Here is a 25,863-nt window from a genome sequence, read left to right as displayed (position 1 = left end):
TTTTCAATTTGTCTGTTGTGTATTCTGTTGTTCCAACAGAAAATATGGGTTTCATGCTGTTAGAAGTTAGCAAACACTATTTGAAGGCTTTTTGAACATTCTTTCATTCTATTTGAAGATAGCAAACACCAAATTAAATCATTGGATACACTATTTGAAGGCTTTTTTAGTATTCTTTCTATAGAAAAGGTTAGTGAAGTCCATTTTAAATATTCTGTGCTATTATATAGAGACAAATTTGATTATAATTTCACATGTTGTTTAATATATAGTGAATTCATTGAAATTTGTATGTTTGAATGAATTGTTATTTGGAAATGGTTAGAAATTTGACAAGTTTTTTTATATATATTGTGTATTCATTGAAATAATTGTAATTTGTATATGTATTTGAATGATTTGTAGTTTACAAATTGTAAGTAATTCAGATGTTTGAATAATTTGACATATATAAATCATCATCATGCCAAGGAAGAAACCAAAATTTCAAACAACAGAAGAGAGGGAGAGAGATTTGGCAATTAAAAGAGATAAAATGAAACTACTATGTAGACAAATAAAATTGAAAATGAATAATAAAGACTTGTCTTTCGAAGAGGAACAAGAACCACCAAAACAAAGAAACAAAGAGGAAGAATTGGAAAGAACAAGAGAACAAATGAGACTGTTACGCTCAAGAAGACAATTGAATTGTGAAGCTACACTATCTTCCAATGTTGGAGTCATATTATCATCTCATGTTGAAGAGATACTAATTTGTAGATCCAACAATGTACACACTCCACCATGTCATGTTAAAGGTGCAACATCAATTTATCATGTAGGTGATATTCCATCTTTTGCATCTTATTGCCAAGGCACATCATCTTTGGTTCAAGGTATGCAAATTACTCAACCTTATGTTCATGTTCAAAATGTTGAGGGAATGGAAGACATTATAACACCTTCTAGAATTCATTTTAGAAGACCAAAATATTTGATTGATATTGATACTAACATTTTGAAATCAATGCCTGACAAGATTAGCAAGCATACTTGTCAAATAAAAGTTAATCATATGTGGAGATTATTCTTTGAAGAATTAAATATTATAGATCAATTCCAATTATTTGTTGAAATGATGAGAAATTTGAAATTTAGGACTATCATGAAGATTCTTGGGCTAAGAATGATGGATGATTCAAATGAAAAAAAGCATTGTAAAGAATCTAATGAGTGCTTATGACAAAGTGGGTTCTAAATCATGCACCAAAGAGAGTAATATCACAAGACAAGCACTTATATCGATGACAGTAAGTACCCAAATGAAGAAAGCTGGACTCATGAGAAAGACAAGCAAAACATTGAAATTGGTAGAAGTAATCTAAGGAGAGCCATGTCAAGGCGTGAGAGATTAGAAGATCTAACAAAAAATGAGTTATGGACATTTAGCAATAGACTACCACAAAATGATTAAAAAATTAGTGAAGCTTTGAAATCATTTATCAAAAAAATTTGGACAAATAACACACGTGTTTCCCCTAATCAAAGAGATGTTGTAAGAAGGAGGATTGGTAGCCAAAATCATGACTCACATGTGGAACATTTTTCGGATTCAACTTAGACACATTTTTTATGTGAAGATAAATCACACATGCACAACTTGTTTTTGTAGGATACATATTGAATTTTCTATTCATTTTGATGGTTTTAGGCATATATATATGTTTTTGCATTCTAATTTTTTTTTGTAAGATTGTGACATGAATGAGCCACCTAGATCTTCAAGGGAATTCACATCCAACATTTTATGTGAAATAGGGGATGGCCAACAATTTTACAAGACATCATGCTTGGATGGTACATGCTTATTTAGTGGTTCTTTGCAACTTTTATCAACTTGTGAAGATATGGATAGTACACATCCAATTGGAAATGAAATAGTAGATTATGAAAAACGTAAGATAGTGACATATTCTCTAAAAGATGGAAATTAGGGTAAAATATGTGATTTAGTCATTGAAAAGATTCTAGTGTATGATTTCATGAAGATTTTTTGTAAAAAGATTATTTACGAGTATGCAAGGCATACACATAGAGCTCGATGGTTGGATTTGTAATTCAAGTTGTGAAAAGATATGTTTCTACTGGATACCATTGTTTTGGTTGTAGACTTTTCATAGAACTACACACTACAACCAAAAAATGAGGTGCAAGCAAAGTATTATACTTCTCAACATGTTTTTTTATTTGCAGACATAACATTCATGCATTCACCTACAAGTACAGAGAATGATAGGAAGATTTTGAGGGAGTACCATTTTCACATTAGTGATAATTGATCACGTTCTATAGAGTTTATACATTGTTATTTTCAACTATTTTATGTAGATTTTGCTAATAGGGGCATACCATATTGTCAACACATTATTTGGTCAGACAATTGTGCATCTCAATTTAAGAATACACAGATGTTCTATTGGTTGAGCAGGATGCACAGGTTCTCTAGAATTCAATATATGTGGAATTTCATAGAGGTTGGTCATGGAAAGGGAGTGCATGATGCCATAGGTGCATGCATCAAAAGAGCCTTAGCTCATGAAGAACTAAAGTACAAAGATGGAGCAATATTGACAAATGCAAAATCCATCGTCTAGTCCTATAACACTACAATGGGTCCAGGTAAAGAAGGTGATTCTACGGTTCATAGATTTTTTTGGTTGATAGATAATACTAACATTGAACCATATGAGGATTATTTCATGCTAACAAGATCAAGTGAATTGCACTCTTTTAGAAGCTCTGCTGCATGTTCATGGAGTATCCACACACAAAAAATGGCATGTTATTGTCCCTCATGTCAAGAGGAATATTGGGAAGAGTGTGAGTCAACTAAATGCATGGACAAATGGGATATATGAGTTTTGGACCCAATTGACACCTATTATCCCCTAGAAGCATTGGAAATAGTAGAGATGGACAACAAGCATTGGAAATGACTTTGACCGCTTGTCTGATATATATATATATATATATATATATATTTATATATCTTTGTAATTTAAATATGTAACTTTATAACTTTTACCTAAGTATTTTTTGAATTAATGATTTCATTTTGTACATTTATCATTGCAAGCCATGTTTTTCTTGTTATTGCACCTGAAGACAATGGAGAAGGGATAGATTATTATTTATGTTGTTGTGTCCAAGCCAAAAAAAAATTGGATCACTTGGTTATAGATGATGAAGGTTTAGAGTACCATATCAGTGTGGTGGTTGTAACTAGCACATGGCTTAGAGGATATTCTATGAATGGTACAGAGGCACCTAAATTTCAAGAAGACAGAGATATAAAAGCTAGAGAAGCCATTTGTAATAAGTTGTCAAAGGAGGTCTTAATATGATAAATAATGTAAAAATGTTTATTTAATTGGTGAATGGATCTATTCACATCCATCTAAATTCATTTGAGTCATTTTTATTGTATTTGGGTCAAGTTGTAAAGGCTATGAAGCCATTTTTTTGTCAAAAATGTAAAAGTTGCGTAAAAAGTTGTAAAATGCAACTTTGAGAAAGTTGTTAATAATAGAAAAATGATGTAAAAGGGTATATGGTTGGTCTTGGAGGTAGTTAGAAACGTTTATAACTGTAAAATGGATATAAAAACCATTTTATGGTTGAACCAAATCAAATTGGAAGAAGAGGAAATACTTTGATACATTTTTGGTGCATTTTATTGTTGTGGTTTTGATTGGTTTTTTTAGTTTTAGAGTAGTTTCCAGGACTTGTACAGCTATGTACAGCCTGGAAACCATGTAATATAGTATTGGATATATATTATTATGAATCCTTCTTCTCATTCTTTTGGTTTGGTTCAATTTTATGAAGAAATGAATAATTTATGGGTATTTTGGTGAAAATGGATGTTTGCAGATTTGAGATTCGCTGAATACAGTCATGTTGCAGCATGTGATGCGGACATATTTTGGAGACTCAAGATCTCTAATGATATTTATTGGAAATATATCTGAACTAAATTTCATTTCCAACTATTTTGAATCATTTTTATATATATTTGTGAAAGTTATGGGCATTTGAGTGAAAACTGGTTTTTAACAATTTTCATTGGAGTTACAGACAGTGATTTGTGCTTGGAACTTTATATATGAATGAGAAAAATGAATGGCTTACATATTTGAAAACTATACTCAAGAATGGATAATATGTAATTGGTTTGGTTTCATTTAGATTTATTTTGAGGAAGATATCTGATTCCCTAGGAAGGGTTACCAGTTTTGTTCCTGATATATGACAGAAAATATGGGTCTTGGTTCAGAGTACATAATTCATAATCTGCTTATTTTATTGGTCTCAAATTTGGATATGTTTTAGAATTACTAATTTGGAACAATTCCTCCAAAAAAAATTTCAAGAAGATATTTAGAACTAGAGTTATGAACAATGCAATCAGACATAGCAATCTGATTGTGTGAGTGAAGATGTTGTCTTTATCGGTGTATAATGTCAGGGTTCTTTGTTGTAATCTTTGAGATGTTCTTGGTTCCTTGAGGGTGTACCAGCATATTGTGAATCCCTTGAGTTGAACTAAGATTCCTTGAAGAGAAATACAGAGGGCTCTGCATCAATGAAGAACCCTAACTTGTGGTTATTCAAGGATTGGCAAATAGAGGAAGATTTTTCATTATTCAAACCTTGTTGTTGCATCAAATGTCCACTTGATAAAATATGGTAGAAAACCACATAATAAGACTCTTTGGAAAGTTTTTGGGTCAGACCATGAGGCAATACTTGAGACATTAAAATGTAGAGCAGATCTAGTTGATTCATTAGATTGAATAGGGAGAGCAAGAGAGAGGGAAGGGAGGAGAGAGAGAGAGAGAGAGAGAGAGAGAGAGAGAGAGAGAGAGAGAGAGAGGTACAGGGGCACCTTGAATCATAGGGCCCTCACCTTTTCATTTTTGTTGTGTTATTCTCCAAGTGAGCCATGTAACTAGAATAAGAGTCATTGGACCTAGGTGTGGTAGTGAGTGTATTGGATATCATTTAATGTTCTCAGAAGAGTCACTATTTTGGCCTAAAAATGAATGCATACCTTTCCATAGGTCAATAAGTAACCTAAGGGATGAGTCATTAGCTTAGGGAAGGGTCTCTAGCATGGAATTGCTAAGGGTAGTCTAAATAACACGTTAGAAGTGTTAAGAAGAGCAAGCAAGAAAAAATGCAATTTTACAATTTTTGCAAAATGTTGATTTTGCAAGAAATTGTGGATTCTCCTTTTAAAAATTGAAGGAGGCTGATGAAAACCATAAGGTTGAATGGAAAAGACCTAGGAGGAGATATAAAGACATTCCAAACCATAAAATGAGAGAAGTTAATATCATTGTGTACGCTCGGCATGCTACAACATGATATTTGAAGGCAAAATTACCGACTTTCTGAGTTTTAAGGCATTTTTGACATTATTTTTGTAGATTGTACTAGTTTCCATCTTAGATTGTGTTGTTTAGAACAATTTTTTTTAGGAAGTTTGGTTTGATTGTCTTTGTTTTCATAGTTGCTCAAAAAGTTGCTTGACAACTTTTGAGCAACTTCTTAAAAAGTTGTTAAAACTTTCAGAAACTCTTCCCCAAATGGCTAGTTGGTTCAAACTAACATTTTAACCATTGGGGAGAACCTACATTAGCCCTTACAGGTCAGTCATTGGTATGATGTTCTTATTTTGGAAAGAAATCAATAAAATGACCTATTTTTCCTACAAAATTTCATGTTTTAGAGCATTGTATAGACTGGTATAGACATTGGGACATGTACCAATGACCCCAAGAGTTAGAGGGGTGAGTTACCTTTCATTTTCACTTGGTTTCATGTTTTTATCCTTTTTAGTTTGCAAGTTTGTCAAGTTTTGCTGAAGGTGCCTAGAAATCAGCATTAAACCAAGGGTTTCACCTAGGGCCTCGTTGTTTCAGCACTTTCCACTTTGGGAATTTGATGCCTCTTGGTGGAAAGCAAGCCCTATTAGTATACTTCATGATTTTTGAGGTTTTATAGATGGTCAAGTAAGGAATGAATTTTTCCACCATACCCTAGGTGTATGGCTCCATACATGCACCATTCAACATTTCACCATAGTCATCATAACTTTTGCTCCAAAGTAATCCAAGGTCTGCAACTTTGGATTTGGACTTTTTTCATGCCCCTAGATGTTCCAATAATTGTATTGTAGATTATCATGTGTGAAAGGGTACTTGTACTATAAATGTAACCTAATTAGGCCTATCAACACTTTCCAAATTTTGTTATAGAAATGGCTTCTATTCTCTCTCAATTTGTGAGGTTTACATATGTATTATATGTCCTAAAAGGGTGTTTTAATCTCACTTTAAACTATGTCCTTATGTAGGGTTTTTCAAAATTATGTTTAATTTATAGTTTGGAGGGCTACTAACCTTTTCAATGGAAAACTGTTGTAACTATATATCAATGTTGTTTGGACACAAGAGAATAACTTTATCCATCATATATAGACCTTAATAGGTCTAAGGTGTGTTTGTATTCCATTCCATGGTCATTTTTCTCTTTTCATTCATGTTTGGGGTTATGTTCCCTTATTAGGCTTTTGAGGGATCCTTATGTTTTGGTGCTTTTACACTTAGGCAAACCTAGTGATTAGGTTCCCTGCCTTGTTTGGGTTCTAATAACCTGTGATAAGTTCATTATTTATGCTTGTGATAAGTTTCCCAGCATTAAACCCTCTTTTTGGGAAATTTGAAGGATTCCAACCTTGTCTAATTGCCTAGTGGCTTGCATTTAGAAGCTTCCACCATGTACTATTGCATCACAACCTATCCTAAGTGAACTATCTAGGGTCCTTAGGTTCCTTCTTTGATGATTCTAGAATGAGTGCTCCTACACTAGCCATCTACTTGACTGGGACATGTTTGGGCACTAACAATCTCCATTTAAACTCAAGTCTCCATTTAAAGGTGGCAATGAGCTTTTTGTTTTTCCATTAAGATCATTAATATATTTCGATAAGAACTTTGAGGGATCATGCCCAACTTGAGTATCCTAGCTTCCTAAGTCTTTTAAATGCAAGGCCATTGAGGAATAGGAATTTCTAATTGGAACATCTATGGTATTGGAATGAAGTGTGTAACAAGATTCTTTGCCTAGTAATGAGACAATTTGAGGCTTCACTTCACATTGCTCTGTGGACAATTCTATAGCACTTGTTACTTCTCAATCTGAAAATTTTGTGTCTGTGTACATGTGCACTCTTTCCCAATAGATTTAGGTTTTGCCTCTTCATCCTAAGTAATTGTCATACCCTAGATGGCATAAGATAACCATTTTCTTCTAAAATTTCTATAATGTCCCATTCTAGGACATTTAGATATTTTCCTTTTGACTTGTATAAATTTTATAATAGTTTGTATCATATCCTTTCCATTATTTGAGATTCTATATTTATATGTATATTTAATAGAGTCATGTCTTTTCATTATTAATATTAATTATATAATTATAATAATTATTATTATATTAATTATAAACTTGATTATATTAGTTAATATCATAAGATATGTTATATTAATAATTATATTATAACATATATTATTATATTAATAATATATCAACTATACATATTATATTATATTAATAATAATATAATTATATTAATTAATAAGGTTAGTTATAATAATGTCGTAAAGAATATTATTTTAATATATCAAGTATATATTATTATATTGTAATACATTTATTAATATTACTTTATATATAGTACTTGTTTATTATATGCCAGTGTGGGGACATCACAGTCCTCTCCTCTCGAATTTTCTTGCCCTTAAGCAAAATCTTCCATAGACAAGCTTTGTCATAGACACAAAAAATATTTGCATGCCAAAGCCTAAATGATTTATGAAGCGCACATCTTAATGAATGAAAACACATAATAGTCATAAGTAAACACTAGAATGCATGAAGACATGAAGTATACATGATGTTGATAGTTGAAGACAGAGAAAACATGATACAAACATGCAATACACATGTTATGCATTTCCCTAATTGTGAACCTGCAACAACAAAATTATTAATATAGATTATATATAAATCAATCTCCTGAAAGGTATAATCCATTTATTAACTCATCATTTTTTGAATATGGGAGGATAAACTATAATAGGGTGCCCTGTTACCCAATCATGGGCCTCACCATTTTCCCTCATTATCGTTACCTCTCTCTGATCATCATTTCCAAGAAGGTTCCTTCGTATGATGTACCCTAGGATATCTACTCCACCATAGGCCTTACTCGGTACCTGTAGGCTTTATCTGGTACCCCAAGTGGTGTCACCCAGTCCATTCCACTATAGGCCTTATCTCAACTTGGAGAATTATGATCTTATTAGTTTTGAGAATTTTTCTATTGCTATTCTAATGCCTCCTTTGATAGATTAATCTATTCAATTATTCTCAGAAAGATTAATATTAATTATCATCATTAATGTATATTCTTGCAATGGAAAGGTTGATATTAATTCAATTATCAATCTTAATAAAGATTAAATATTAATTCAACTATCTTAAATGTATATTCTTTAATAGAAAAATTAGCATCCATGACTTAAATGTATGTTCCTTATATGAAACCAATATAAGTCGCACCTACTATTAATCATGTTGATTAGCTTTTATGAAATATAAATCCTATCCTTTGTTAATAACATTGATTACCTTTTATGAGATATAAATCACATCTTTATTAATAGTGTTGATTACCTCAATATTGATCGATTTCCCATTTAGTTGCATTGATCAATTATATATATCTTAATAGGGCCATTTATCATACCTAACAAGGGTATCTGCCAATGTATAGTATGTAGTATCCAGGTGATAGTCCTGCATAGGGATTGTGGTCCTTGATTTGTATGTAGAGGTCGTAGAGGCCATAGTCAGCAATTAATCTTCTACTACAAACCCTCATGTGGAGGAAGAAGGATTATCCATTCTTTCCTTACTATACTATTTTTTTTTTAAAATTCCAAACTCTTTCTTTCCATAATCCTTGTAGCATTTAATATTTGTTTGATAATTCATGTTCAACGTTTCATGTTCGATCCTCTCATCATTCTTGATGATTTAATTTAATCACATCAATTCATAATACTATAGTTTATCTGAGTGTTGTATAGAAGTATTACCTAAGTGCATAATTTCCAATACTGATGCTGATATGTGATGTATCTCAAAATCCCTTATATTTCATAGGCCATTTATTAATGTTGCATTAATTGTTGCCATCATTTCATCAAGTCCACCATAGTTGCATGGATTAAACATTAATAGATTTTCTATGTTCAACCTTTCTTTACTCCTCCACATATTGGCATGTCTCATCTTTTTGGTCTATCTTTATAAACAAGTGCCTAATGTATGATGTTTCTATGTGCTTCAATGAATCAACTAATTTTCACTTTCTATGGACTATTGACTACTCCTTAATGATTTCACTTAGAGTCTTTGACATCATTGGTCCCTTCTACATGATCAGATTTGATTTGTCTTGATCAAAATTAGTATGTCCCTCCATTCAATGCCTTTGTGTTTCCTTGCTAGTATTGCTTGGTGTGATTTGATAATTGGTAATGATGCTACCTTTTTTATGTACTCTTCTTGGATATTCAAACATAGATGCCCACCTCAGTCTCTAATTATGATGGCTTACTCATCTATGCTCTGCCTATTAGAATCAGTTAGATATCCTTTTAATCTATCTTTTCTAGTGGAGAATTAAGTTTGTCTAGGTTGAAATTCACAAGGTAGCAAGATCATGCTCTGATACCACTTGTAATGTCCCGTTCCAGGACATTTAGATATTTTCCTTTTGACTTGTATAAATTTTATAATAGTGTGTATCATATCCTTTCCATTATTTGAGATTCTATATTTATATGTATATTTAATAGAGTCATGTCTTTTCATTATTAATATTAATTATATAATAATAATTAATATTATTATAATATTAATTATACTAATATAAACTTGATTATATTAGTTAATATCATAAGATATGTTATATTAATAATTATATTATAACATATATTATTATATTAATAATATATAAACTATACATATTATATTATATTAATAATAATATAATTATATTAATTAATAAGGTTGGTTATAATAATGTCATAAAGAATATTATTTTAATATATCAAGTATATATTATTATATTGTAATAAATTTATTAATATTACTTTATATATAGTACTTGTTTATTATATGCTAGAGTGGGGACATCACAATGTCATTTTGTCTCATATTAATCTCTCTATTAAGTAGGTTTTCTATATCTTCCTTTGTATATTTAATAGATGTAGTTTCAATTCCTCTGTATATATTCTTCTATATATTAAGCTTTCCTCCGTAGGAATGAGAAGGCATGGGGAGTGAGGCCAAGTGTTGGTCACTGTACTAAAAAAGTAGTTCTTGTCCATGCCACTAATGGGAATCATTTCAATCTTATTTTCAAAATTGATACCTCATTTTCTTGAAAGAATAATATATATTATTTTCAATGTCTTTGAAATATTTGTAGCTAGTATCCAATTGCTTATTCATTTCCTTTCAATATTCATGGGAAACTAAGGTATATGTTACCTAATAGGTCCTAAGAATCTTAACTAGGGTCCTAGAATAGTCCTAGATGGACCATTTGACCTAAATATGTAAAGAGAAAAAATTGCTCAAAAGTTGCAATGTTGCTCAAAAAGTTGCTTGACCAACTTTTACAGTTTTTACAAAAAAAATTGGGAATTTGTAACTATCCATGCTTGGGTATATGAGCATGGGAAACATATTTTCAAAGGTTAGAAGGTTTCCAATCATATTTGTATTTTTAAGCAACTTTTACAACTTTTGCAATTTTGAACAAAAAGTCCAACTTTTGGAAAGATCGCTAGATTTTACTTCTAGGACTTAGAAAAGGTTCCAAACTATTAAAAAAAACTAAAAACACCTAATCCTAGGTTCTCTTGACCAAAAACTCAAAAAGACCCAATTTTTCCTAATTAGCAACTTTTGCTCATATCTTGCACAAAGTGGCCTAGTCATATATATCTTGCTCATATCTCTCTTACCATTTGTCATGGGATCAAACTATCTATTCCATTACTTAAATGTGGCTAGGTAAATCCTAGCCCCAAGCTCATTCTATCTCATTGAGCACTCAAACATTCTCAGGCACGCTAAACTAAAATGTCCCTGAGTGTCACTAAATGTCATAGGGAAGTGATATTTTACAGGGCACAACTTAGAACTTGTGTGAGGTATGGATGCAATTATAGGTGTTATAGGACCATGTTATAGAGACCTACAATAACCTCTCTCACTTTTTGGAGATCTTATTCCATTTTGATTTTGTGACCCATCTCGGGTGATGCTAAAACTTGTAGTATTGGCCAATACAAAGTTGCTAATTACCAAATCTCCCTTATTGTTTATTATGGGGTTGAACTATCTATTTCATTAGCTCTAGGTGGCTGAGTAAACACTAGTCCCAAGCTTGTCCTATCTCATTGAGCGCTCAAACATTCTCAGGCACAGCAAACTAAAATGTCCTGAAGAGTCACTAAATGCCATAAGGTAGTGATATTTCATGGGGCATATCTCAGAGCTTGTGCAAGATATGGATGTGATTCTAGGTACTATTGGACCATTTTATTGAAGACCTACAATAAATTCTCTCACTTTTTGGAGAGCTTATTTCATTTTGATTTTGTGACCCCATCTTAGGTGATGTTGAAAATTGTAGTGTTGGCCAGTACAAAGTTGTCAACTATCGAATCTCCCTTACCATTCATTGTGAGATCAAACTATCTATTATGTTAGCTATAGGTGGCTAGGTAAACCCTAGCCCCAAGCTTATCCCATCCCATTGAATTCTCAAATGTTCATATACATGCCAAACTAAAATGTCCCTAAGAGTCACTAAATGCCATAGGGTAGTGATCTTTGACAGGTTATATCTCAGAGCTTGTGCGAGGTACGGATGTGATTTTAGGTGCTATAGGACTATGTTGTAGAGATATATAATAACACCTCTCACATTTTGGAGATATTATTCCATTTTAATTTTGTGACTCCATCTTGGATGATGCTAAAACTTGTAGTGTTGGCTAGTATAAAGTTACCAACTGTCAAATCTCCCGCATCGTTCATCCTAGGATCAAACTATCTATTCTATTAGCTCTAAGTAGCCAAGTAAACCCTAGACCCAATCTCATCCCATCCCATTGAGCAATTGAAAATTCTTGGGCAAATTGAACCAAAATGTCCCTAAGAGTAACTAAATACATTAGGGCAGTGATCTTTGACGGGGCATATCTCATAGCTCATGCGATGTATGAATGTGATTATAGGTGCTATAGGAACATGTTGTGGAGACCTAAAATAACCTCTCTCTCTTTTTGAAGATCTTATTTCATTTTTATTTTGTGACCCCATCTTGACTGATACTAAAACTTGGAGTATTGACTAGTACGAAGTTGTAAATTGCTGAATCTCCCTCGTCGTTCATCGTAGGATCAAACTATCTATTTTGTTAGCTCTATATGGTTAGATAAACCCTATTCCTAAGCTCTTCCTATCTCATTGAGTGCTCAAACATTCTTGAGCATGCAAAACTGAAATGTCCCTAAGAGTCACTAAATGCCATAGGGCAGTGATCTCTAATGAGGCATATCTTAGAGATCATGAGAGGTATGGATATGATTCTAGGTGCTATAGGACTATGTTGTGTCCAAGTAAACCCTAGACCCAAGGTCATCCCATCCCATTGAGTTCTTTAACATTCTTAGGCATGTCGAACCAAAACATCCCTAAGAGTCAATAAATACCATAGGGAAAATCTCAGAGCTCGTGTGATGCATAGATGTGATTATAGGTGCTATAGGAATATGTTGTGGAGACCTAAAATAACCTCTCTCTCTTTTTGAAGGTCTTATTCCATTTTGATTTTGTGACCCCATCTTGGGTGATACTGAAACTTGGAGTGTTTTCTAGTACAAAGTTGCCAACTGTCAAATCTCCCTCATCGTTCATTGTGGGATCAAACTATCTATTTTGTTAGCTCTAGATGGTTGGATAAACCCTATCCCCAAGCTCTTCCTATCTCATTGAGTGCTCAAACATTCTCAGGCATGCTGAACTAAAATGTCCCTAAGAGTCACTAAATGCTATAGGGCAACGATCTCTAATGAGGCATATCTCAGAACTCATGAGAGGTATGGATATGATTCTAGGTGCTATAAGACCATGTTGTGGAGACCTACAATAACATCTCTCACTTTTTGAAGATTTTATTCTATTTTTATTTTGCAACCCCATTTCAGGTGATGTTGAAACTTGTAGTGTTGGCTAGTACAAAGTTACCAATTTTTGAATCTCCCTCACCATTCATTGTGGGATCAAACTATCTATTCTATTAGCTCCAAGTGGTTTGATAAACCCTAGCCCCAAGCTTGTCCCATTTTTTTGAGCACTCTAACATTCTTAGGCATGTTGAACCAAAACATCCCTAAGAGTTACTAAATGCCAGAGGGTAGTAATCTTTGATTGGGCATATCTCGGAGCTCATGTGAGGTATGAATACAATTCTAGGTACTATAGGACCATGTTGTAGAGACCTAAAAGAGCCTCTCTCACTTTTTGGAGATCTTTTTCTATTTTGATTTTTTGATGCCATCTCGAGTGATGTTGAAACTTGTAGTATTAGTCAATGTAAAGTTGTCAACTGCCAAATCTCTCTCACCTTTCATCACAAGATCAAACTATCTATTTTGTTAGCTCCAGATGGCTAGGTAAATATTAGCCCCAAGCTCCTTCTATCCTATTTAGTGCTTGAGCATTCTAGAGCATGTCAAATCGAATCATCCCTAAGAGTCACTAAATGCCATAGGGTAGCAATCTTTGACAATGTTGGATACAATTATTCAATTGTGTGTTGTCTTTCATGTTACACAAATGTCATATCAATTATCAGATAGAGTTTACAAAGCTCAGAAGGTTAGAAAATTGAATTAAAAAGTCTACCAAGCTCACTCAGGTGCTAAAGGCTTCTATGGTAGAGATCAATTTCTACCAAGCTAGAAAGGTCAGTAAAGGAAAGTTAGTCCTTATCGAGTTCACTCAGTATCCAAAGGATTTTGCAGAGTTTATAGTGTTTACCAAGCTTCACTTGGTTAACACTAGAAATCATTTTCTAGAGTAGTGTTTACCAAGTAGGGTCAGCCAATGAAGGATTTCAATGTTTTGGGAAATAAAGTGTATTTGTATAATGTAATGATTGTAGCCAATTGACGTATGGTTTATTGGTAAATGTAACTTGTAAATGAGTTGACTTAACAATTTATAATTTATAAATAAAAGGTCAAGTTGTAGATTCTAATTGTATTTGAACAAGTATGAAAATGAGTTGATTATGTGAAGAGGAAGTGTAAGAATTTTTTTGAGAAGGATTAGATATCCTTGAGGAGAAGCAAAGTTGTATTCGATCATTGAGGATCTATTGAAGTAGAGTAGAAATATGTATCAACAAAGTTCAGTTGCATCCTTTTTAGGTCACTTATTTTTACTTTCTCACCATTGTAATAGTATTTTCCTAAAATCTCTTAACAAAGTTGGTCTAACAACCATTTTGTAAATCCTCTAACAAGGTGGACAGTTCTACTGAATTGTTCTAAAGTCCTCTAGCAAGGCCACTCCTAACAGGGTGATTAAATCCTCTAATAGGGTCACACCTAATGGTGTGTTTTGTAACCTTTAATAAGGTTGACTCCTAATAGGGCTCACTTCAGAAGAGTGAAAATTGGTAGCTAGTTACTTAATGGTTTTTCCCATATTGGGTTTCCACATTAAATTTGGTGTCTCCTGTGTTTATGTTATTGTTCTTTTGCATGCATATTAATAGTTGTGAATTCTTAAATATCATTAAAAATTTAATTTACTGAGTTACAGTATTTTTCTATGTAGCTACTGAGTGATAGCAGTAAATAAGTTTTAAGACATCTAAGGGATCTGTGAATTAATTATTTGTGGTAATTGATTCACCCCCCCCCCCCCCCCCCCCCTCTCGGTTACTCCATCTATAATTCCAAAAATTGGTATCAGAGCTTTTGGTGCTTGCAGGAAGTATTTCAAGGATCTAAGCTAAAGGTCAGGATATCTTACAAGAGGGAAATTCCAAGGCTTAATAGGGATAATTTTTTAACATGGCAACATCTCATGAGACTGCATCTAGCTTCCATTGGAGATATAGGATTGAAATATCTAGATGAAGCATATGTAACTCCTTCTAGTACATTATCTACAAATGACATTGCTAAGAACAAGACTCATAACATCATGATGATAGACATTGCATCTACCCTAAGCTATGAAGAATTTTACGATGTCAAGGACTACAAAACTACCTTTGAAATGTGGAACAAGTTGAAAGAAATTTATGGAGGAGATGATAATGTGAGAATAGCCAAAATAGAAAGTTTAAGAGGTCAATTTGATCAAATGAGGATGAGAGAGGATGAAAACATTGTAAAATATGTTGAAAGAGTCAAAGCAAGTGTTAGTGAAATCAAAGCTTCTAGAGGAGACATCAAAGAGGAAATAGTTATAAGTAAAGTTCTTAGAAAAATACTTCCCATTTATGCAATCAAAGTTTCTACAATTCGAGAAAGAATATGTGAAGAAAATCATAAGATAAATCTAGAAGCCATACTCAGAAGATTGACTTCATTTGAGCTAGACAATTATGATAACTATGTTCTAGCTACCAAGAACATTGAATCAACATTTGAAGCCAAACTTTCACTCAAGGAGAAAGGCAAGAAGATAAAAGATTCTCAGTTAGAAAGTGAAGAAGAATCAGAACAAAGTTCTGATAGTGATCTTGAAGTGGTTGAAGCTCTACTAGAAAGGAAATATTCAAGAGGCAAAGGGAAATACAAAGGTAAGGGTCCTCTAATCTATTTTCCTTGTGAAGAAATTGGACATATTGCTACCGGGTGTCCAAATAAGCAACACAAGGATGAGAAGAAAGGTCACAAGTGCAATGGCAAGAAATATTTCAAATCATTCAAGGATGAAGATAAGAAAACATGTTTTATGGCTAAGAATTCTAATTATTTTGATAATGAAAAAGAAGATGAAATTTTTTACATTGTTGTAAAAGATGAGTGAGATAATGATGAGGAAATGGCACTTATTTCTCATGTGAGAAAAAATGGTAAATGGATCATAGATAGTGGTTGTTCTCATCATATGACTAGTGATAAAACTAAGTTTGAACATTTTGAAGACTATGATGGTGGCAGTGTGAGGTTTGGTAATAATGAACCTTGTTGCATAAAAGGAAGAGGGAGAATCTCTCTAACCAAAGAGCTTGTATGTGATAATGCATACTAGGTAGAAGGACTAAAACACAATCTATTGAGTGTGGTATAGCTACTTAATAATGGATTCAAAGTGCAATTTATGCATGGAAAAGAAAGACTATTGGATGACAAAGGAAAGCTGATTGGATCAGGCACCCAAACAAAAGGTAACTTGTTTTATCTTGAACTTGGTGAATGTTCATGCTTTATTTCTCAATTTGAAGAAAGTTGGTTATGGCATAGGAGGTTGTGTCATGTGAACTTTGATAACTTGTTGAAAATAAGTAAATTTAGGAAAGTAAGAGGCATTCCTAACATAAAGAAACCTAAGGTTGGTCTATGCAAGAATTGTCAAATTGGCAAGATGGGAAAGACTAGCTTTAAAAGTAAGAACTATCAGTCTGAAGAAGTTTTAGAAATTGTGCATACTGATTTGTGTGGACCTATTGGGATTGAATGCTATACTGGTGAAAATTTCTTCATTCTTTTTGTTGATGATTACTCAAGAATGATTATTGTCATGTACTTAAGAGAGAAATTAGAAGCATTTGAGAAGTTCAAATGGTATTTGGCTAGAGTTTAGAAGGAAATAGGAAAAAGACTAAAATGTTGGAGATCAGACAGAGGTGGTGAATTCATCTCCCATGAATTCAATAACTTTTGCATTGAAAGGGGAATCAAAAGACAAGTATCAGCCCCTGGAACTCCCGAGAAAAATGGAATAGCTAAAAGAAGGAATAGATCTATCATGGACTGTGCAAGAACCCTAATGATTGAAAAGAGCATTGCTATCAAATATTGGAAGGAGGACTCATTCAAAAACCCCTATGAGTTATGGTATGGCTACAAACCCAATGTAAGTTACCTAAAAGTATTTGGAAGCAAATGTTACATTTTGAAAGAATCTAGAAAAGGTAAATTTGATGTGAAGGGTAATGAAGGAATATTTTTGGGATATTCTTGCAAGAGTAAAGCATATAGATGTTTGAATTTGTCTTCTCACAAAGTCATAGAAAATGCATATGTGAAAGTTGATGAGTTTGCAAAAAGAACTGAAGAAGAAAGCAAAAGGGAACCATAAGACTATAGGAGATTTGTTTTCATTGAACCTGATACAGTGCCAGATACACCTATCAATCAAGAATCTTCTACTCCTGAGTCTTCATTAACCAAGCTACAAGAACCCAAGTCACATTCTGATACTACCAAGCCAATGTCTACTAAGTCTGAAGGACCTAAGCAGTAGATAGAATAGCTAGAACCTCAAACTAAAGTACAAGAGGATGAGAATGCAAAGCATTCAAAAGGTAAGAAACCTATATTAGCTAAGTATGTTAGGAGACATCATACACCGGATCAAATTATTGGAGACAAATTTGAAAGAACTATGAGAACAAGTAAGTTGAAAGGTACTTGTTTACTTACTGATTTTGAATCTAGAAGTGTCAAAGATGCATTAGAAAATGAAAGCTGGATTGAGGCTATGAATGAAGAGATAGAGAAAATAGAGAAAAACAAAACATGGACTCTTGTACCTAGGTCTAAAGACAAAAATGTGATTGGAACTAAGTGGTTATTTAGAAATAAGTTGAATGAATATGGTAAGGTGTCAAGGAACAAAGCTAGACTAGTATGCAAAGGATACTCTCAAGAAGAATGAATAGACTATGGAGAAACTTTTGCTCCTATTGCAAGATTGGAAGGTGTTAGGACCTTACTTGCATATGCTACATAGAAAGGATTTAAATTTTATCAGATGGATGTCAAGTCAACATTTCTCAATGGCATACTAGATGAGGAGGTGCACATTGAGCAGCCTAAAGGTTTTGTTGATCCAGATAAGAAGGACATGGTCTGCAAATTACACAAAACATTATATGGTCTGAAACAAGCCCTTAGAGCATGGTATGAAAGATTGCATAACTATCTTATTCAAATTGGTTTTCAAAGAACTAATGATAACAATAGCTTGTATATCAAGGAAGGACTAGATAATGAGATTGTTTTGCCAAAAATATTTGTGGATGATACTTTGTTCACAAGAAATGATGATCTTTACAAAGAATTTTTGGAGCAAATAAACAAGGAATTTAAAAGTCAATGTTTGGTGAGATCAAATTCTTTGTTGGTCTTCAAATTTAGTACAGTAAGAATGTCATCTACATCACTCAATCTAAATACATCAAGGAGATATTGAAAAAGTTTGGTATGGAAGACTGCAAACTAGTTGGGACTCCTATGTGTACTAGATTGAAACTTACCAAGGATGATGAATCAAAGTAGGTATATCAGACATTGTACAGATCTATGATTGGAAAGTTGCAGTATGTAGTGCATACAAGACCTGATATTGCCCTTGCAGCTAGTATTGTAGTAAGATTCTTAGCAAAACCAAGAGAAAATCACATGATGGCAATCAAAAGAATCATGAGATATTTGAAAGGGACTAAAGATTATGAATTATGGTACAAACTTGGAGGTAATCTAGATTTGAAAGTGTTTACTGATGTAGATTGGGCAAGAAATGTTGATGACAGAAAAAGTACAAGTGGAGGAGCTTTCTTTCTTGGAAAGAGGTTGGTTTCTTGGACTAGTTAAAAGTAAAATTGTACATCCCAATCCACAGTAGAAGTAGAGTATGTTGCAGCAATAGTAAGCTATTCTAATATTGTTTGGTTCAAATAGTTATTGGAAGGTATGAAAGAAGAAATCAAAGAACCTATTGTTATGTTTTTTGATAATACAAGTGCAATTAACATATCCAAAAATCTATTGATGCATTCAAAAATCAAGCACATTGCAATAAAATATCACTAAAATGAAGTTTTAGTGATGCATCAACAGGTATCAAGTTGAAGATCTTTGAGTTGATGTAGAATAATCATGAAAATATTGCATATGAATTAGTACATTTCTATTCATTTAATTTATGTTGTCCTTGGCATGTGTTATCAAAGAGGGAGAGTATACCATCATATCTTTTTGAAATTTGATGTTTGTAAAGAAGCTATGTAATTCCTTCATAGAGGGAGATTATTGTATTTGAGGAGTTTGTGGAATGAAATTTAATAGGGAGAAACATTCTGATTAAAAAAAGACTTGCTTTCAAATTTCATTCTGCTATGACATGTTGTGTTGCCATCAATGCCAAAGAGGGAGATTGTTTGATAAAATTATTCAATTATGTGTTGTCTTTGATGTTACAAAAATGTCATATCAGTTCTCAAATAAAGTCTACTGAGCTTAGAAGGTTAGCAAAGTGAATTACAGAGTCTATCGAGCTCACTCGAGCACTGAAGGCTTCTGTCGCATAGATCAATTTCTACTGAGCTAGAAAGGTCAGCAAAGGAAAGTTAGTTCTTACCGAGTTCACTTAGTCTCTAAAGGATTTTATAGTGTTTATCGAGCTTCACTTGGTTAACACTAGAAATCATTTTCTGGAACAGTGTTTACCAAGCAAGGTCGGCCAATGAAGGATTTCAATGTTTTTGAAAATAAAGTTTTTTTGTATAATGTAATGATTGTAGCTGACTAGTGTATGGTTTATTGGTAAATGTAACTTGTAAATGAGCTGAATTAACAATTTATAATATATATAAATAAAAGGTCAAGTTGTAGATTCTAATTGTATTTGAATGAGTATGAAAATGAGTTGATTATGTCAAGAGGAAGTGTAAGCAAATTTTTGAGAAGGATCAAATATCCTTGAGGAGAAGTAGAGTTGTATTTGATCAATGAGGATCTATTGAAGTAGAGCAGAGGTCTGTATCATAAAATTTTAGTTGCATCTCTTTCAGGTCACTTATTGTTACTTTCTCACCATTGTAATAGTAATTCCTAAAATCTCTTAACAGAGTTGGTCTAACAGCCATTTTTTAAAATCCTCTAACAAGGAGGACAATTCAACTAAATTGTTCTAAAGTTCTCTAGCAAGGCCACTCCTAACAGCGTGATTAAATCCTTTGATAGGGTCACACCTAATAGTGTGTTTTGTAACCTTTAATAGGGTTGGCTCCTAACAAGGCTCATTTTGGAAGAGTGAAAATTGGTAGCTAGTTACTTGGTGGTTTTTCCCATATTGGGTTTCCACGTTGAATCTAGTGTCTCCTATGTTCATGTTATATTTCTTTTGCATGCATGTTAATATTTGTGAATGCTTAAAGATTAGTAACAAGTTAATTACCAAGTTATAGTATTTCTTTGTGTTGCTACCGAGTGATGGTAGTAATCAAGTTTTAAGACATCTAAGAGATCCCTGAATTAATTATTTGTGGTAATTGATTCACACCCCCTTAGTTACTCCATCTATAATTCCAACAGACAAGGCATATCTCAGAGCTCATGTGAGGTATGGATATGATTCTAAGTGCTATAGGACCATGTTGTAAAGGCCTAAAATAACCTCTCTCTCTCTTTTTGGAGATCTTATTCTATTTTAATTTTCAACCCCATCTCAGGTGATGCTAAAACTTGTAGTGTTGGCCAGTACAAAGTTGCCAATTGTCAAATCTCCCTCACCATTTGTCATGGGATCAAACTATCTATTTTGTTAGCTCTACATGGCTGAGTAAACCATAGCCCAAAGCTCCTCCTATCTTGGTGTGTGCTCAAACATTCTCAGGCATGTTGAACTAAATCATCCCTAAGAGTCACTAAATGCCATACGATAGTGATCTTTGACTATGGAACTGGATATGTCATCTCATCTAATGATGGAGAATCATGATAGAAGGTAAAGGGGTGATAATACACCTCACTTGGAACATATTTTATTTTTATGGTAATAAGGTAATTATTGTTTGTAAGGTCAATGAACTTGAGGTCACCTATAAACCCAAGTTGCCTTAGTCCTAACGATTTTTCTTTTTTTGTTTTTTTTGTTAATAAGTTGACTTAGTAAGTGTTTTGAGAGTCATTACACCTTATATAGGTACTATGTGTTACCAAAAACCACTTGGTTAAGTTCTAGGAAGAGTTAGTGCAAAAATTACATTTTGCAATAAAAGTTGCTAACAACTTTTTGACAATTTTAGCAATTTTTTGCCAAATCTTGAAATTAACCTTGTTACTATTGATATTTGATTGAAAAGATCATTTAAGTGGTAAGATTATTGAAGAAGATTGTGTGTTTCAATCATTGTTTTGTCACTGATTTCAAACCTGCTACATGTTGGTAAGACAATTGCTTACATGTTTTAAGCACTATCACTTAGTTGATTGATGAGGAAGATTTGATCAACAAGATGTAACAAAACTACCTAGAGGAAAGGTTGAGTTATTATTATCTATTGAAGTGCAATAATCAATTAAGATAGTGATAACATAATGTATTGATGATCTACTTGATATTACAAAATGATTGGCTACACTTAGTAAGTTTAGAAGAATAAAGTTAAACAAAGTTCATTTTCCAATCCTGGCCAAGTTGATAGTAGGTGCTGAGAAAAGTTAGTGCAAAATGAGAAAAAAATAATTTGGAGCCAAGCGAAAGAAAATTATAGTGTATTCTGAGTGAACTAGTAGGTGCTAAGCAGGTTAGATGATGTTGAGCAATTTTTTGTTGATGCAAAGTAGCATAGTATGTGCCAAACATTAGTAAATTGATAATACCAAGCTATTGCATTATGAAAAGATCAAAAATTCACCAAATAAAAGCTGATAAGTTTGTTTTCTTAGAAGTTGTGAATTAGGAGGAAGATAAGATTGATGAGTTGGAGGCACAAAATCTTATGTAAATCAATTTTGAAGTGAATTAAAATGGATTCTAGGAGAAGTTTCTAGAATAGAGAAGATATGGGGTGCATACATTGTATCCTACCTAATCCAACAAAAACCCTAATTTTGGCGATGGATAATGAGTGGGAAAAGTGTTCTAATTCCCTATATGTAGGGATATCTAGTCATGAAGCAAAGAGGTTAGAGAGTTTTGATGAAAAAATCTTACAAGGAGGAGAAAAGGGGTTTGCTTCATCAAGAGACCCAACTGAAGAAGTCTACAATGGGAAATTGAGCAAGAAGGGTTAGACAGAATGAATACTTGAAGGGTGAACAATTTGTTAGAGCTACAAAGATTCGAAGCCGAGTAGAGTTGAGGACTAAATAGTGATATGTAATCTACAAGTAAGGTTGTAAGTTGTATTAGATCAAAGATCTACTGTTACATTCTAACAATTGTATCAGCATAGGGTAGATACTTTGGAGTAAGGTTGACTTAACAGTCATTGAGAAATCCTTTAATAGGGTTGCATTCCAAGTGAATGGTCTAAATTATTTTAACAAGGTGATTTAAATCCCTTAACCAGGTCACATTTAACAGTGTGTATTGTAACCTTTAACAGGGCATTAGTTTAGAAGAGTGAAAAAGGAGTAGCATGTTAATGGTAGTTATTCCCAAATTTGGTTTCCATTTTAAATCATTGTGTCAAATGTGCTAATGGATATGTTTTGTTTTATCTTTTACATTTCTACATCTTGATTTAACAGTAACATATTAGTTTTGGTTAATACATAATGAATGCATGGTTAAGAATGTTTAATGGGTTCACTAAAGTGTGAAAAGTCTTATTTCTACATCTAGACCTTGAATAAATAATTCACCCACCATCCCCCCAACTACCCCCCATTATTCTAAAAGAATTCCAACAATTGGTATTAGAGCCATATACTTGAGAGGATTAGTTTTAAGGTACTACAAGCACAAAGATCAAGATGTCAAAAAGAGAGGTACCCAAGCTCAATAGAGATAACATTCCTACATGGAAAAGTTTGATGAAGCTACACCTTGGAAGACTTGGAGATTATGCACAATATTATATTTTAGTAGAGCAAGTTGATCCAGTAGGAGCCCTAATTATTGAAGGTTTAAAGAAAAGGAAAGAACATAATCAAGCGATGTTGGAGATTTCTTCTGCCTTAAGCTATGTTGAGTTTGATGATATCAGAGGCCTTAAAATTTTAAAGTAGATGTGGGATGCCCTCAACACCATCTATGGAGGAGAAAAAAATGTTCAAAGAGCTAAGTCAAAGAGCCTCAAAGGTAATTTTGATGACATGAGAATTGAAGAAGGTGAAAATATTGCTCAATATGTTTCTAGAATAAAAGACATTGTTAGTGTAATAAAAGGTGCTACTAGTAAAATAGATGATGATATTGTGCTAAGTAAAGTCTTGAGAACATTGTTTCTTGTGTATGCCATTAGAGTGTCTAAAATCCAAGAGTTAAGATGTATACCAAGAAATGATCGAACCCTTGAAGGTCTGGTAGGAAGACTCACTAGTTTTGCACTATCTAATTTTGACAACTACAAACTAGAGAGTATTGAATCAACTTTCAAATCAAAATTGTTACTAAACAATTTTGAGGAGGTAAAGCCAAAGAAGAAGAAAAGAAAGATAAAGTATGAATCAAGTGATAGTAGTATAGATGAGGAAGACATTAAGAAATTAGAAGCATTGTTGGCAAGAAGATTTCTTAGAGGAAAAGGTAAATTTAGAGGTAGGTTGCCTATCATTTGTTTTAATTGCAATGAAGTTGGTCATATTGTAGCAAGATGTACACAAAAAAGAACTTCAGAGAAGGGAACAAGCACAAGAATAGAAGAGAAGATGATGGAAGAGACTATGTAGACAAATGTAAGAAGTCATGCTACATTGTTGATAAACATGACTCTGATAAAAATGATGATGATGTGGTATATTTTACAATGAAGGATGAATCGTATGAGGATAAGGCAACTGAACTTATGACTTATGTAAACAAGAATGAAAAAGGGATCACTAACAATGGATGCTCACATCACATGATTGGAGAAAAAATTAAGTTCATTTAGTGTAAGATTTGGTAATGGTGCACCATGTCAAAAGGGTCTATCAAACTCATAGACAAGATTTCATGTGATAATTCTTATTATGCTGAAAGATTGAACTATAACTTGTTAAGTGTGTCACAATTGAATAATTTGGGATGTAAAGTTGAGTTTGAAAACAAATTAGCTAGGATATATGATACAAATGGAAACTTGATTGGAAAAGGTGATCAAACTAGGATTAATCTATTTTATTTGGATGTAGAAGATACTACTTGCCTTATTGAAAAATTTGATGATGTATGGCTTTGGCACAAGACGTTATGTAATGTAAATTTTGATAATCTAATTACTATCAGTAACATGAAAGAAGTTAGAGGTTTTCCTAAGTTGAAGAAACCAGAAAACATAATATGCAAACAATGTCAGCTAGGTAAGATGACAAAGTCAAGCTTTAAAAGTAAAGCTTATACCTCTAAGGAAATACTCGAAATTGTTCATACTGACTTCTATACACCTATTGAAGTACAGAGCTACAAAGGAGACAAATATATAATGTTGTTTGTTGATGATTACTCTAGAATGATGATATTTATGTTTCTAAAAGAAAATTTAGATACTTTTCAAATATTTAAATGGTATTTGGTAAGAGTTGAAAAAGAAATAGGTAAGAGCTTGAAATGCTTGAGATCAAAGAGAGGAGGTGAATTCACTTCACATGAGTTTGAGATGTTTTGCAATGACAGAGGAATCAAGATATAAACATATGTACCTAGGACCCCTTCAAAAAATGAAATTGCCAAAAGAAGAAACAGGTCAATTATGGACTATGCCAAAACACTCATGATGGAGAAAAATGTTGCTCTAAAATATTGGAGAGAAGTTGTAAGTACTATTGTAGACACTTTGAAATGTGTGCAAGTAAATAAAGGTACTCACTCAACGCCTTTTGAAATATGGTATGGTTATCCACCTAATGTGAAATGTTTTAAGGTATTTGGAAGAAAATGCTATGTTCTTAAAGATGTTAGAAGTGGAAACTTTGATGTAAAGAGAAAAGAAGGTATATTCCTTGATTACTCCACAAGAAGTAAAGCTTATAAGTGTTTGATTAGTAACACTAACAAAATTGTGGAAAGTGCAAAGAATTTTGATGAGTTTATAGAAGCACGTGAGGTTGAACCTACAAAAGAACTAGAAGCATACAAATCATTTATATACTATTATGAAGGAATTCCTACTGAAGAAGATGCTACAAATCATGCAGCAAGCCAACAAAAAGTTTCAACAACTATCAAGTCACAGCCTATGAATGTCGAGTTGCATTCAAATGCAAAGTTCCAGAATGAGGAGAATGCACAATCTGACTCTAAGATTAGCACATATGAAAGAGATGATAAAACACCTAATAGAGATGCACATAGTGATACTAAAGTTGAGAGATAGAATGTAGCCATAAGAACCAAGCCTAGACTGTCCAAATATGTCAAAAGACATGATCCTACAGATCAAATAATTAGAGACAAAGATGAAAGGCCAATGAAAAGAAATAGGTTGAGAATTTAATCATGTTTATTAAGCATGAAGGAACCTAAGACTATAAGAGATGC

Source organism: Cupressus sempervirens, chromosome 9 (assembly GCF_028749045.1).
Source record: "Cupressus sempervirens isolate cs-2001-9-10 chromosome 9, ASM2874904v1, whole genome shotgun sequence".
In the NCBI taxonomy this organism is placed as follows: domain Eukaryota; kingdom Viridiplantae; phylum Streptophyta; class Pinopsida; order Cupressales; family Cupressaceae; genus Cupressus; species Cupressus sempervirens.
Note: the sequence above shows the minus strand (reverse complement) of the source record.